This window comes from Acyrthosiphon pisum, chromosome A2 (assembly GCF_005508785.2).
Source record: "Acyrthosiphon pisum isolate AL4f chromosome A2, pea_aphid_22Mar2018_4r6ur, whole genome shotgun sequence".
Taxonomy (NCBI): domain Eukaryota; kingdom Metazoa; phylum Arthropoda; class Insecta; order Hemiptera; family Aphididae; genus Acyrthosiphon; species Acyrthosiphon pisum.
Window position 1 is genome coordinate 3,199,521 of NC_042495.1, and position 15,630 is coordinate 3,215,150.

The following is a 15,630-nucleotide window of genomic DNA, read 5'->3' on the forward strand; positions in this document are numbered from 1 at the left end:
ACTTTCGATTACTTGCAGTGGTTCAAATTACATATCTTTAATTTGGTGAAAATTACAATTACGTTTGGAGGTATCCACTTTTTGGAGGTATCCACTATTTGGAGGTAACCACTATTAGGAGGTGTCCGTTAGGGGAGGTTTCACTGTAAATTAATGTTTATCGATGCTCGTTGATGCTGTATGTACAGAGGACGACCGACCGCCACGCGAGTGTTTTCCTCATTTTTAATTTCACATGGTTATAATATATTACCACTTATGATAAAATTATAACAATGATTATCGTTTCAAAAATCGTACTGTGAAAAAATTATAATATGCAATGTTGAGCAGTTCAAACTTTGACCTTTCTATAAAACGCTCCTATCATATTATAATAATATATATGGTTGTTATCGACCTCCAGACTATATGTGATGTTCAATTGGAAATCAGAATCTCTTACTGCTGAAAGTGAACTGTAATGTATAATATTATACTGGTTCTCGGTGGTGTTGTAGAATATAACAAAACAAATTAATGATGAAACAAAATTTTTTTGTGAAGCACAAATTACAATGACAGCCAAATACGAAGATGTGAAATAATATTACATGGAAATTGAAAATTTTTTTACTGGAGAAAATCGTGTTATGGCTACCATTGGAAGAAAAGAAAAACAGAGTGATTTTTTAAACATGCCCAGCATATTTGTACCTATGCCTAAATTATGCATATTATGCTCAAGTTTTGATTTTTGGAATTTTTAATACACTTAAAGCTCATATTTTTGAATCCTTAAGAATTTTGGTAAATGGGTCAAGTAGATATGGAGGCTTAGACAATTTGAAAAAGTTAGCGATTACTATTGATTCATCGATATGAATAATTTGTAAAAATAATCAAAGTATAATAAATAGTAAATACTGCACCTAATATTACATAATATGGTTTAAAATATTTTTATAAAACTATTTTTAATTGTTATTATCCTTAGTAGTTGGTACAAACATCAGCCAAATAAATTGCAGTAAAAAATGGGAGGGCAGAATTCTATTCGAAAAATAGAAGTTTGTATCGCCACAGGACACTTAAGTACAAAAATAGTACAAAAAATATCAGAAATTTGTAAATAATATTGTATCTAAGTAATATAGAAAAAAAAATTAATTCTTTAGGTAAACATAAAAATTCTAAAAATCAGAATTTTAATAAATGCACTATTAAAGGAAAAAATGGGGATGAGGGTATTTAAAAATCATCCTGTATATTTCAGTATGATGCTCACGCGCACAGCGTTCTACCATCATAATTTTGTGTTATTAATTCGTCGACGTGCACACGTCATCTAAGGTATTTATGAAGTGGCTAGAGTATCTTTAACGCCTACCACCGTTATATTTTGGACTCGATTAAATATAATGCTATTTTAATTATCGTGGAAATCGAGGGGTAGAGTTCTAAAACGGTAACGAACACACGATCGCGATAACGGAAGATAATTTATAGTGTTACCACGTTAGTAGTGTATTATTTTACTGTCCGGATCTGTTCCTGACCATAATATTATTGTGATCGTATATAAGTCGTAACAAGTTAATATAATATTATTATTACACTCAACCGTCGTACGATTAAACGCAATACGCCCGTGCACTGTATATTATTACATAATATATTATTAAAATATTTGATCCTATAAATTTACCATGCCATTTCCGATCTCGAAAACGTTTTGTTACAACGCCTTAATACACACCTGCAGTGCAGTAGCGCAACTTATGAATAGTGGACCGTGCCTTGGGGACCTTGAGCTTATATGAGCTCAAAGATATTTTGAATGTTTAAAAGTATGAGAGTTGAACATTTGTCTCAATACCTACATAATATTATAAGTTTATGTTTTATTTTGGAACGAAATTAGTTTATCGTCGAAACTACGAGAAAAACAAACATCACATTTTATCGGCGAAAATAGTATGGGGCATTTGGAGGATTCGAATTCAATCCTAATCAAGTTGGTCTTTTGATGTTAACAATTTTTTGCTATGCAGACAGAAAAAAACTCAATGTTATACTGATTATTATCTATCTATAAAAATTATTTATAACTTGGGGGCAGCGTTCCGTACAATCTACGCTGATAAATAACCCTACATTTAGCCAAACCTCTCAGATATGTTTCGTCTTAAATGCTTTTATATTTAAATCCGCTTAACAGTAATTTCTTTTCTTTTTTTAAATATTATTATTTGTTTCGTTTTCGGTTACCATGGAAATGTATTGAAAACCACTGAATTATATATTATAATTTTGTTTATATAATAGGGAGGGTTTTTTCGTGATACCTACAACTTTGTTTCTTATAAGTGATAAAAAGTAATAAATACTATTTGAAATATACGTTAACAGTATGTATTTAAATGTTTTTTTATGTAGTTGTAATTATTAAATGTACACAAAAATATAAACTATTATATACCGATAAATAGTGCTCGGAATTTGTGGCCCAAAAACAATTACTTTTTAACACTCATATAATATATAGTACGCGCTTACAAACACCAAAATATGCGCTAAAAATAGCAATACAAACAATAAGCTAACACTAACAATAGATTAAAAGATGTTGATTTGTCCGTGCAGCCGCGGTTCAGCGTATTCGATGTGTGCTCAAGGTGAGTTGAATTCAAACCTAGGTTATCCTGAAGTTATTGGAAACGTGGCATTCAAAATGATCACATTAAACTTAACAGTTTTTTTTGTGCACAAAAACATGGGCAGATATGAACCGGAGCTTTGAAACCTACCCCGGTCTCATTTCCGCATGGAGTAAACAAACCTATTCTTAAATTAAGTGGTATCCGGATATGACCGATAACCAGAAACTCAAAATCATGTTTCGACTTAATACTTTTTATACCACATGATTTATCTGGCGTGATACACCCAACCACCGAGTTTCGTCGTAGGTTAAATAAAATATTATATCTGTGTCATATGATGTATTCCTTTTTAAATGCAATTCATTTAATAGTTTGAAGCGCACAATGGATTAACATCCGTAACGAAATAATAATATAAAATAATTAACATCCAAATATAGATAGGTACTAATGCATATTATAATTATTAATAACAGAGAAATATACAATTATTTACATTAACTTTTACATATTAATATTATATACATTTTCATTTTAGAAATTCGATCATATTATTTAAAACCAACATTTTTCAATTTATCACAAGAGCTTAGCAAACAACATAATATTATATAAAATATATAATTAATGTACCCATCTAATATATTGATATAAAATATTATATACAACTAAAATAATAATAAAAATACACTACCTACAATAACCTGCGTATTTGATACTTAACGCGGACACGAGCAGATATGTATAGAAATGTAAATTATTATGTTGTTTCACTCGGCCCGTTTATTTAACCACACGCTGCGCATATTATACTATTTATTAATCATTATTATGACGTGCATTACGGTCATGACTAAACTGTGTTTCATTTTCGTATAATTATAATGTACCCGTAACACAGAAGTCTCAAAAATAACATTTACATTGTAACTACGTCATATTATATTCATTCGTATAGTTATAATATTATTACACTTACTAACCAATTAACGGTGTTCCAACGTAATGACATCATAATTGACTATGTGGGCATATTTGTTTTTTCCTAGTTGTCCATTCAATCGACAAAATAATTTTTTTTGTCATCACTCATGAATTTAGCAAGTTTATCTATTAAATAATTTTTTTTTTGTAAAACTTCACCGTATACAATATAATAATAAAACACATTACACAGGAATATCTTATATATTATTATATTGTTTCGTTATGTATAAATATAAAATATTATGTACTTGGGTTTAACTCAATTTTCTTTATCAATTAATACAATTAATGAGTTGCAGATCAACAATATCGGTTAAAATTGTTCAAGTGAATGGTATACGTCATATTATTATATTTTTAAGGCATTTCAATAATAAAATCACAGTAACACGGCGTCATGCATAGGCAATTTAGGTACACATTTAAATGCGATTTTTCGGTAAATGACTGCAGTATTGTATTTTATATTTTTGTTTCATACATTTTGATTTTAATTTGTTTGACTTCGATCGAAATGCATCGTGTAAAGTACAGCTATCTATCCACCGAGTAACGGGAGCAAAGATTATAATATTTCTATACATATTAAAAGTATTTTAATCGAAAAATATTTGACACTCGTATTAATTGTTAGGTATTTACTATGGAATCTTAATATGTATATTATAATACGTTTGTGTGTACATGCCACATACATACTGATTGGGCCCCACAAGAGGACGTTGGACCTGGAGTTCAGGAACCCGTTGGAATCAATTTGTAATTTTTGAAATGTCGATAGAAATATTTGTTTTACATTAAATAATATTTGTTGATATAAATGTTTATAATAATATTATATTAAATAACTGTATAATTATAAACTGTGTGTTAATCATTGATTACCTAGAAATCGTACATGGGACACCCGTATTGTATGTAATGGGTTGAATTTTATTGGAAGTTTTGTATTGGGCCCGCGAAAACATTTACTACAGGGACACAACATTTGATAAGGGGGCCCCTTTATATCGACATATTTATGTATAGCGTACTATAACGTACAATAATATAATATAGTATCGTAAGTAATACGTAAAGAAATGGCACATTCGACGTATCTATCTATAATAATAATAATAATATTCGGTAATGGAAATAATTTCGATTTCCTGTGGATATGATATATATATATTTATATATATATATTATATTTAGCTGTGTTGAGGCAAGTAACAGCAAACATTTATGACATTTGTAATAATATTTAAGTTAAAGATAATTTTTGTAAATAAAATGTCGCAATAAATACCTATGCCTACCTACATTTCTTTTTTTTTTAACAAACGCAAACGTATAGTACGTTGGACAAATTAACTCGAAAGAGAACAATATTTGCAGACGTTATTTGAGTTGTTTCCCATTAGATTGGGAACATTAAATTCCGCTACATACACGTCGCGTCATTTTAATTAATGTTCATAAATCAATATAATATAATTATTTTATTTGCACATACCTTTTAGCTATTTCATTACACGTGATGGTGGTTACGAAAGAAACAGTTTCCTGCAATTTGTTAGGCTAGTTTTTCGTACAGCATTTTAGTATAGTATGATATTAAAATATAGATGGTTATTAATTATAACATAAATATAACATATTCTTATACAGTTGACTCTAGTTGAGGATATAATATGTCGTTGTTTTAGACTCTAATTAATAGTATGAAAGGTATAACAGCTTTTCGTTTGATACCTATCAATGAGTTTTTATTTAAAAAAAATATTTCTTTGTTTGGTTTTTCAAAACTGTCATATTATGACCCTACATCATTTATTAGAAATATGATCGATACAGACCATTTTTTAATTGCTTTTTTTTTGTTTTAAAATCTTTAGATTAGATTTAACTGGTTATATTTTTTGATTTTCATTTATATTATCATTCTGGTAAGATTGAACAAAAATATAATTTACTGTTCTAGATAATATTATATAGAGGGTGGCTGATTTTTGGATTATGAATTCGAGAATCATCACGTGGTTTTATTTGTTATTACTTAGATTAGTTTTCAATAAAAATTCTATTTGGGATGTGTTTTAGATAAAATGTATTGTGCTAAACTTTTAGTAATAAATAATTATTAAAAACGACCTGTTTCTAACTTTTTGTCGCATCATTTTTTTTTTGTTATTAACGTGAATAATAGTGGCACGCAACAAATAGATTCACTTTTAAATTATTCAAATCAATGTCAAAATATTCAAAAACGTAAAAAAATATATAAGACTCGAAGTCGATTATAAAATGTTTTTAGGCTTAAAGGATTATGATGTGTCATTTCCTTCCTATCTGGGTTATCGTCCACGACAAATTTACCTGACCTCTGCTTAGGGTATTTAATCATTTCCGGTAGCTGTTACAGAGTGAGTGGAAGAAGGGTAAAAGTTGTCCGTGATTCATCGTTATAGTTAGAATGCGCATTAAATACATCGTATTTACATTTGACAGACTTCCGAATCCTCGCGCTAAAGTTTCAAAAGGTTACTGCAGGGGAAATCCGCCTGGGCTCATCTATTTAAATAGAACTCATAGATGCAAGGTTCGGTGTTAAATATTTTTCAAGCATTATCAATTAAATGAAAAAATATATGACTTTATAGTTTATTTTTACGTTTTTAATGATATAAGATGAGCTAACTCAGGATTACTAAATAGGAATATTATATAAACTGTGTTAAATTGCTGTATCCAGTCTTGTAAAGTATTTATATGGTATTCTAAATACAATTTTTTTAATTTATTTTTTAAGTATTTTGAATACTAAGTATTTTTAACAAAATTTAAATAATTGTATTAAAATACTATAAAGTCCATTTTATTAATTTTAATTTATTATTTTTCACAAAAAATGTATATAAAATTATTATGTTTTTGTATAGTTAAAGTAGGTATAATAACAATATTTAAAATTTAAAAAACACCACATCAAATTTTATATGGTTTCTATATTGGAATTTTTTAAAAAAATTGAGAATCTAATAATTTTAAAATAGTTCCATATCAATAGTTAGTACCACTCTTTAGTTATTTTTTTCATTCAAATTTAATCAATATTAGTTGAAATATATATAAATGCAGAATGAAATATGTGAACATGTATATATCCCTAAATAGTCAGACATGTTATAGTAATTGTCAAAATCTATGATAAGTAGTAACATAATGGGTAGGTACCTATACTGGTGTACAATAAACATATATATTATATATTTATATGCCATACAGTTTAAAAAATACTTGTATTTGTATTCAAATACTTTGTAAGTATTCATAAAATACATTTTTACAATAGTATTTTAAAAGTATTTTTTACAAGACTGGCAGTGTCTATGACACTGCTATGTACTGCAAACTAGGTATAGATATTACACAATCTTAAAATATTTATGGATACAATGTCCAATAATTGGAAATGTAGGTAACGGTTAGCTTCTGTACAGTGGATGTCGAGTATACTTCGTCATTGAGTAGGTTACTGTAATGGATGTGTTAAATTTGAATTCAATGATAAATCATATTTGTATACGAAAATCGATTGTGATCAGAGACTGTCAGTCTGCCATCATTAATACGCTTATTTAATATATACAGTATATACATATATATATATAGCTATTTTATATTAATTTACAGCATTAGTAGGCAATAGCTTAAAATTAATTTAAATATTTTAAAAACGTTTGTGCGTGCGTACAGTAAAATGTAATAATGAACGTACAAATTTCAAGGCCTCATAAATATATTTGAATTTCAAGAAAATAACTAAAGTCGTTCTTCTTTGTTAAAATACATCTAATTTCCTCAAAACTTGAGCTTCAAATGTCTATGAAAACAATTTTAGATTTAGATATTCTAGATTTTCGGGTTTTAGTCAGAACTTTTTATACGATTTTAACTAAAAAATAATGTGCAAATTTTAGTGATTTTGACGAATTTTAACAACATTATAACTTTAAACGCTTATAAAAAAAAAATACTATGAACATGGAAAATACCTGTTTATGGGATATGCCTAATAATTTAAAGAATAGTAGTGTAAAAGATGAATCACTGCGCCAAAATATTGTGCTACTAGATTAATTTTTTTTTTAAATCAATGATATTGAAAAAAAAAATAATTTTAAAATTGATAAAAATTTCTACGGGTTTATTTAAAATTAAGATTAACAAAATATTATTTAACTTTCGTATGAAAAGTACACCTATTCATTCTATTTTAAAATGCTAATACGCTTTACTTACCAAATTGTATAATTAGAAAACCGTTCTTATAATATAATATTATATTATATCCGTTGTATATTTTATCATCTTTTAATCGAAAACGTTAGCATATTTTACTGTTTGATATTTCAGCATAATAATATTATAAAATCTATGCCTATTTTAAAATTGTTATCAATTTTTGGACGATGTTGAAATGTTGAAATGGTGTAATGTAAGACGCGTATCGAATCAAATGGAATAGAAATTACGATTTAAATACTCGCTACTGTTATAAAACAACATAAAGCCGTAAATCATATAATAGGATATACGTACTTTAACAAAACAATGTTGTGTTAGATAATAAAGTATAATATATTATTATGTACGATGAATAATAATAGTATAATAATATGATGTTCTCGAGACGGCATAATATGCATATAGCTAGGTATAGGAACCGTTAGCGGCCCGCGCGGGTCATTATGGATTTTGTAAAGTAGGTAGCCGTATGTAAAGGATGATGATTATAAAGAAAAATCAAAGCTCCTTTCTCTGGCATAACAACATAATGTAATAATAATAATAATAATATAATGACGTGATACGTATATTATATTTCTGCACGAGTAATAATCTGTCAGACGGCGGAAAAGCGTTGGTGTAATAGCTGCTGCTGCTGATGTAGGTACATATTATTATTACTATAATAATATTATGTAGGTATACAGGCCGATCAAAAATACGTGTTACAATATTTTATTATATTAAACTGTGAAGATTTCGCGAGTATAGTCGTGAACAGTGCAGTTATGCGGAATAATAATAATATTATAATATTCACGCGGCCGTTTTCGAGACACGATTTTCAGGACTACGTCGTATAATATAGTGTGATGGCATAAAGTATGAGGGCTAAGTAAAACGTAGCACGGACGATTATCTGCTCGGAACGGAGTCGACCCCGCGGGTATTTGACCATCGCGATATTATTTCGTGAATCCGGGATTAATTCGAACATTGGAAGAAAACGACAACACGTACAAATTACACGTACTGCACGCGTCTAATATACAGAATAATTCACCAAGCACGCTCATCGGCCCAATGTTTTCCAAATATTAATGAATTTGTTCAAGTAATTTGAAGATGTGAATTTGAAATATCCAAAACAATCAGGTTTTGTGTATAATTTATTTTATTTTTTTAATATATTTATGTTCCTTATATAATTCGAAATTCAAACGAGTAGTTTTTCAGTTATTTAAATGTTAATACTAACGATAATGGTTCTAAAAAATAGTATTTATTATTATTATATGTTTGAACAATTTTTATGAATTATAATATAAATTGCTAGAATTCTTTAGTCATCACTGCGGATCTATTATACACTATCCTGAGTACCTACACAGAGTTAAATAACTCAAAAACTACTAGTTCGAATTTTGATATTGATAAGTCAACATTTTTAGAAAAATTATTTGCTAAATAATTTATGGTATAAACGATAGGGGTTTTCATTTGAAAAAAAAATTTCGTTTCTTAAAGAGATACTCCTCAAGTAGGTAGTACGAAAATCTTGAGAATTTTAAAACAGTATTATATTTTTTTTAAGTAGGTACCTAGTAATATACATATATTTAAAAATTGCAAAAATTAAATTTCAAAGAACTCTGCATTGAAGGCAAAAATAGAGGGTGAGCATGCTTGATGGTTCACTCTGTATATGCGTATGAAACATCAAAATGGCGGTAAATATAGTGCTCGAGTGCCGGGGTGTAGGATGGTAACTGGTTAAAGTGGTGGAGGGGGGTCTTTCTTCGATAAAAATTAAAAAATGATTCCTCAATACATCAAAAGAAGTCGTGTAATAATATATTCAATATTGTATCTACAATATTATAAACTTTATTATTATGTATTATATATAATATATAGTCGAAGTAGGGGGAATCATGGAGAAAAACGTATTTGCACGCGTGGGACCGATATATCATAAAATATGCTTTTCGTATCTAATACTCATTGGCAACCATTTATATAAAAAGAAACATCATACTAATCATACTAATTTCTACTATTACTATTATAATCTGCGACCAATGTCAACCATTTACCAACAAAAAAAAGTTTCAATTTCCACTATGTCGATCTCAATACTCATGTTTGACAACTTACTATTCTTTAAAATGCGTTTATCGGAAAATCCTTTCTTATTTCACATCTAGAGCATTAGAGGAACCACTATTCCAAATTTCAAGCTCGTACGTTTTGTAGTTTTTGAGACGTAGCTATGAATGAGTGAATCAGTAGATATAGTAAGTAAGTGAGTGGTATTTGGCTTATATATATTATATAGACTACCTAGCTGAATTACCCGGCTTTGTCCGAGTGTAAAATATTTGTGTATCACCAATCACCATACACCTATCCATATCCGTCTAAAATATCTTTGACTTATGAGATTAATATAATAGATGCCGTAAAATGTCAAGCCTTAAGCCATCGTTTCTTAGGCTTTACTTTAAGTCAGTGAGTCATTCAGGACACTTTCGATTATATTATATTATAGCTATCTCGCCGACGTTGATTGTGAGACATGCTTGTGATTATGCGGTCACTATATTTTTGGAAAGAGTATTTTACGCGACGTGCTTACTTAATTACGAATGTCATATTTGTTTATGATGTGCATGTGTAGATTCCCGAGACAGCGGTCACAAAGTTAGCATTAGGAATACCATTTTTACTAAGTTATATGGTTTAGACTAGGGGTCTCCAACCTTTTTTTACGAAATTGAGATACGCTTTGGCATCGCGGGCCAACATTTTTGGAGGAATAGACCGATTAAGAAATTGAAGAGTAATAGATAGTAAGAGATAACATTTATTTAGAAAAATGAATGTTTGTTTATATACTTTTTCATTTAATAACGAGTTTTTCTTTTATAATTTAGTGTTAGTACATATAGTATATAGGTATAAATGACTTTTTTTTTTTATTAGGGTTAAGGCTTCAACTACTAAGGTCATTAGCCTGTGGTACTGGGGGGAGGGAACTCTAGATTTGTTTACAAGTGTATGTTTGTTTTTGGCAGAACTTTCGATTTGGGCACCATAGATATCTGTCATGTCCGGTCAGAGGATGGCGCCCTCTCTTTCCAGACAGGTGTCTGCCCGGAGAGAAGTGCCGCCTATGGCCGAGATTCGAACCGTCGACGGTGTGCATTGCGACCGACGCTCTAGTCCGCTCAGCCACTCTGTCTTCCGTATAAATGACTATTATAAGCTGTTACGAATAACACCAAAAGAAAAAAATAATTTATTTATTTTATTTAATTAATTCAATAAATTAAAAACAATGAAAACTAAATGAAAATAATATAATATACCCAGACAGCATTTTGTAACGATAACATTATAATAGTATTATAAAACGTTATTTTCAAAACATTAATTAGCTTGGCGGGACAGTTAAAAACTCTTGGCGGGCCGGATTCAGCCCAGGGGCCGTAGGTTGGAGACCCCTGACTTAGACAAAATATAATACAGGTCTAAAATTATATTCAATCATAAACAATAGCAACCTTACAAACAAAAATATATTGTGCCACTAATGTTTTTTACCTTCCAGATTTCCTACTTTTCCGATTTGTTTTTCCTAAATAATTCTTTTATACAAACTTTTTCCTGACAATTAAAAACACAACAAAAAAAGAATCATCCAAATCGATCGCGTAATTTCTGAGATTAGCCGTTTCAAAGTGTATAAGTATATAAGTAGTTTTACGTTCATATATTATTAAGAAGATAAATATTTATAATAAATAATTATATTTAAAAGGCAATATAGAACAATTAAAACGAATAATATTAATACAAAAAGATATTTCGGTTACCTTTCAAATATTGAGTTCTTCCATTACGATTAATTATTAATCATTAAATATTTGATGCATGCTTGTACCTGATCTGCCCGAGTAACCAATGGCAACCTTTTATAGAAAAAAAAAATTATTATTAATTTTTACTATTACTATTATAATCTCCAACCAGTGTAAATTATTTGTAAACAATATATAATTAAAAATACATATAAAAATACTACGGTCTAGATTAGATTTGCTTTAGCGAGGTATGTTTGAAATAATAAAAAAATAAGCAAAATACTTGCTCATCCAACATGGGTGTAGAAGCTAACAAATTATCTACAACGTATGGTTTGCATCTTTGCAATATTATTTTTTTAACAATGTAAAGGATAAACATTGTTATTATTATTATTATTTTTTAGTACACTTTACAGTTGACATCTTATGACAGTGTCGAACAAATTTCCCTTCAAGCATTTTTTTCGCGTCCAAAGGCAGCCTAAGTCTTTCTCCAAGGTCTAATCTATTTCTGTACCAAAGTACCAATTTAGGGGTGGAAGCGTTACATACAGACAGAATTACTTTCACGTTTATAATATTAAATACAATATAATATATTAAGTAGAGGGATATTATAATAAATAATAAGTAATAATGCGATAAGGCAACTTGAACTTTACCGACAATGAGGAAAATAAACGGTGGTAATTGTTTCTCAATCGGCGAATTCAATAAACGGTACAAATAACTGAATTTGTTGGTAACGTATTTATATTATTGTCGCGTTGTGCTTGTATCGTTCGGCAGTGGTAAGTCATCAGCACAACATCAAATATTGAGTTTCGAAAGAGGCTGCAAGAGTAGAAAACTGTTGGTACCTATTGCTGATAATCCGATGGTATGCTGTTATAATATATAGATTATAATAGAAATACCAGACAAATAAAAAAAAATTGGAACTATAATAAGCCATATGACAAAATTTAACAAAATTATATAGATAATAATTAATTAAGAAATATATTTATGTCCGGAAATGCCCAAAAAGAATATTCTTATAAAGTTATACCGTTTTTAAATATTGTTATCATAAACTTGTCGTGATTGATAATAAGTAATTATTTCCCAATCGTTGGATACAATAAGCAGTAGTTACAAAGAACGGAAATAGCTGGTGAACGTATTTATTTTGCTGTCGTATTGTGGTTGTGTCTTTCGGCGGAGGTACTGCGGAGCACAACGTCAAATCTTGAGTTTCGAAAAAGGTTGAAATAGTCGAAAACCAACTGATAATCCAGTGATAATATTATTGGTATAAACTATAAACATTTGTACTTGTAAGTATACACATTCAGAGAAAATAATATATTATTGGGTACCTACATTTGGCCACCTTTAAAAAATATATTATAATATCCAAACTATTGCCAGTATATAATAATTATTATGGCTAGAATTTTGATGTCACAAATTGTAATAAATTAAAAAACATGAAAAATATCGTGAAAAAGACAATTAAATTTATTATTTTTATCTTTAACTCAAACTTTGCCAACGATCGAAAAGTGGATAAACTACGACGAGAGCGGTAGTGCTCAAATCATAAAATATATTGTTGTCATACATTAGCTGTAGTTGATAATAGATGTTGGTATTATTATTTCCCAATTGGCGAATACGACAGGTGGTACAAAATACTGAAATAGCCAATATCGTATTAATTTCATTGTCGCATTCGCATTGTGCTTGTGTCATTCAGTGGAGGTACATCGTAGCACGATGTCAAATCTCGAATTTCGAAAATAATATTTTATAGAGCACAAACTATAAACAGTACTTGAATACACACTCAGCAGTAAAATAATATTAGGTATATAAATTATATATAATATGAAAATTATCGACACTATATTATAATAATTATTATGACTGCAGATTGAGATTTTGATGAGCCAAATTGTAATAATTACAAAACACCCAAAAACTCGTTAAAAGCACAGTTCAATTTATTATTGTTATCTTCTTAAAGCATAAAAAAAGGAAACATTGATATTATGATTATGCCTATAATTGAGCTTCAAACAAATTAAGCATCATTTTTACATATAAGTATGAGAAACCTTGTATTAAATTGAAATGTTATTTTGATTTTCAAACAAAACGATAAATTGGCATCGTAAGTCGAAAAAATAAACAGGAAAGACGTTGAACGTTTAAAATGTCTAAAAATATCACAAAAATGGTTAGGAAATGATATCATGTCTAGCTGTCTAGGAAATGATAATATAAATAAAATATTTTATTGAAAATCTCAAGTCATAAGTTGTTATTATGAACGTTATGCAATTTCGAATCATGACAAAATAACAAAATCTAATTATTTAAAACTAGTATAGCATAATATATTCTCATATTTTCGTAACTTTTTTTTGTTTTCCCGATTATCTTCCTCGCATCTTCAAAGTTTTAGATTGGATCTTTTTAAAATAAACGATGACAAACAAACACGATTAAAAAAAAAAAACACACACACATCATAGCAAAACCATTATATCAATTGATCTATTTATTATAAAATCTAAGAGTACTTGGTGGATTCGCCGTTTTGAAAAATGGATTTGAAAATGTTAATTCATTAGTATGTGAATATACTTAGGTACAGGCAAGTGGTACAGTGTTTTAGTGCATGGCGTACCTATGTCGATAATTTCATATTATTGTATATAAAAATGAAAATGAATCGACCTAGCAGTGTTCTACGATTTTACGATCACGGATATATTAAGTAAAAAAATAATGAGAAATTGTTTTAAAACTCTTAAAAAAGAACTAGCGTCTTAAACGACCACCCGGAACACATAATATTTTTACACTTATATACCGAGAAGCTACGTCTTAACGCGTGAGAAGAAAACCAAAAAATAAAAATAAATATCAAAACTTATCGAAATCCCAATATTTCATTATTATAAGGCAATAAACATAATATTTTGGTTTACATGCTGGTATTATAATTATTATATTCCGCGAGCTAAGGCTAAACGCCAACGGGAAACGGCAACGACTCTGCGCCATGCCCCGCGCGCACTAGACCACAAACGGACTTGCTGCCTACTCGAACCCGCAAATAAGGGGCTTAATGTACTGTTACGAAATGCGTGTGTGCGTGTGCATATTTGCGAACGAGGCTCATGTTAATATTATACATCGTATCATAATAATAGTAATAATAATATTATACGACACGCATGCGCGTGACTACAATACAGGAATTAATACTTACAGAGGGCAATAGAAAACCAAAGTTCAAAATAAGCCGCGGCGGCAAACACACCCCTCCCACATCGTGAGCCTCACTATAGAGTTGAGTAGTCGCAGAGAGTGTCGTCAAATCAGATTTGAAAACGCCAACCTTACCCCATTCCCTCCCACAACTCATTAAAAATAAAATGTAAACAATAAAACAGAATAAAATAATATTATCTTAAAATATTGTTCACATCTGCACACCTGCACTTGAAATGTTTATAAAATACTAAATATATTATAAATATTAAATAATATATTAATGATATTTTTAGGTAATTATTGTGATATAATATTCTTTGCACATGCCATGTAAAATACATGTAATATTATTAGTTCGCCTAATCTCTCTTGGGTCACACGTAGTAGTTGTAGTCGACCTGATGTGTGTTTCGATGCATTCGGTACGTCCACAATATTATTATTGTCAATTAGGGCATAAAACCCACGTAGGGTTTTTTTTCTTTTACGCAAATATTTGAATTTAATAAATGCTATACGATAAAGTAAAAAAAAAAAACGAAACAGCGTGGGGCGGCTACGTACGTCCTATCGGGGGGGGGGGA

The 15,630-nt window shown here is 29.3% G+C and overlaps 1 protein-coding gene across 15 annotated transcripts in view; it reads left to right on the forward strand.

The window, feature by feature from the left end:
- The window catches only part of LOC100164406 (voltage-dependent calcium channel type A subunit alpha-1), a 276,813-nt gene that overhangs the window by 160,330 nt on the left and 100,853 nt on the right, over nt 1–15,630 (forward strand). The window lies entirely within an intron of this gene.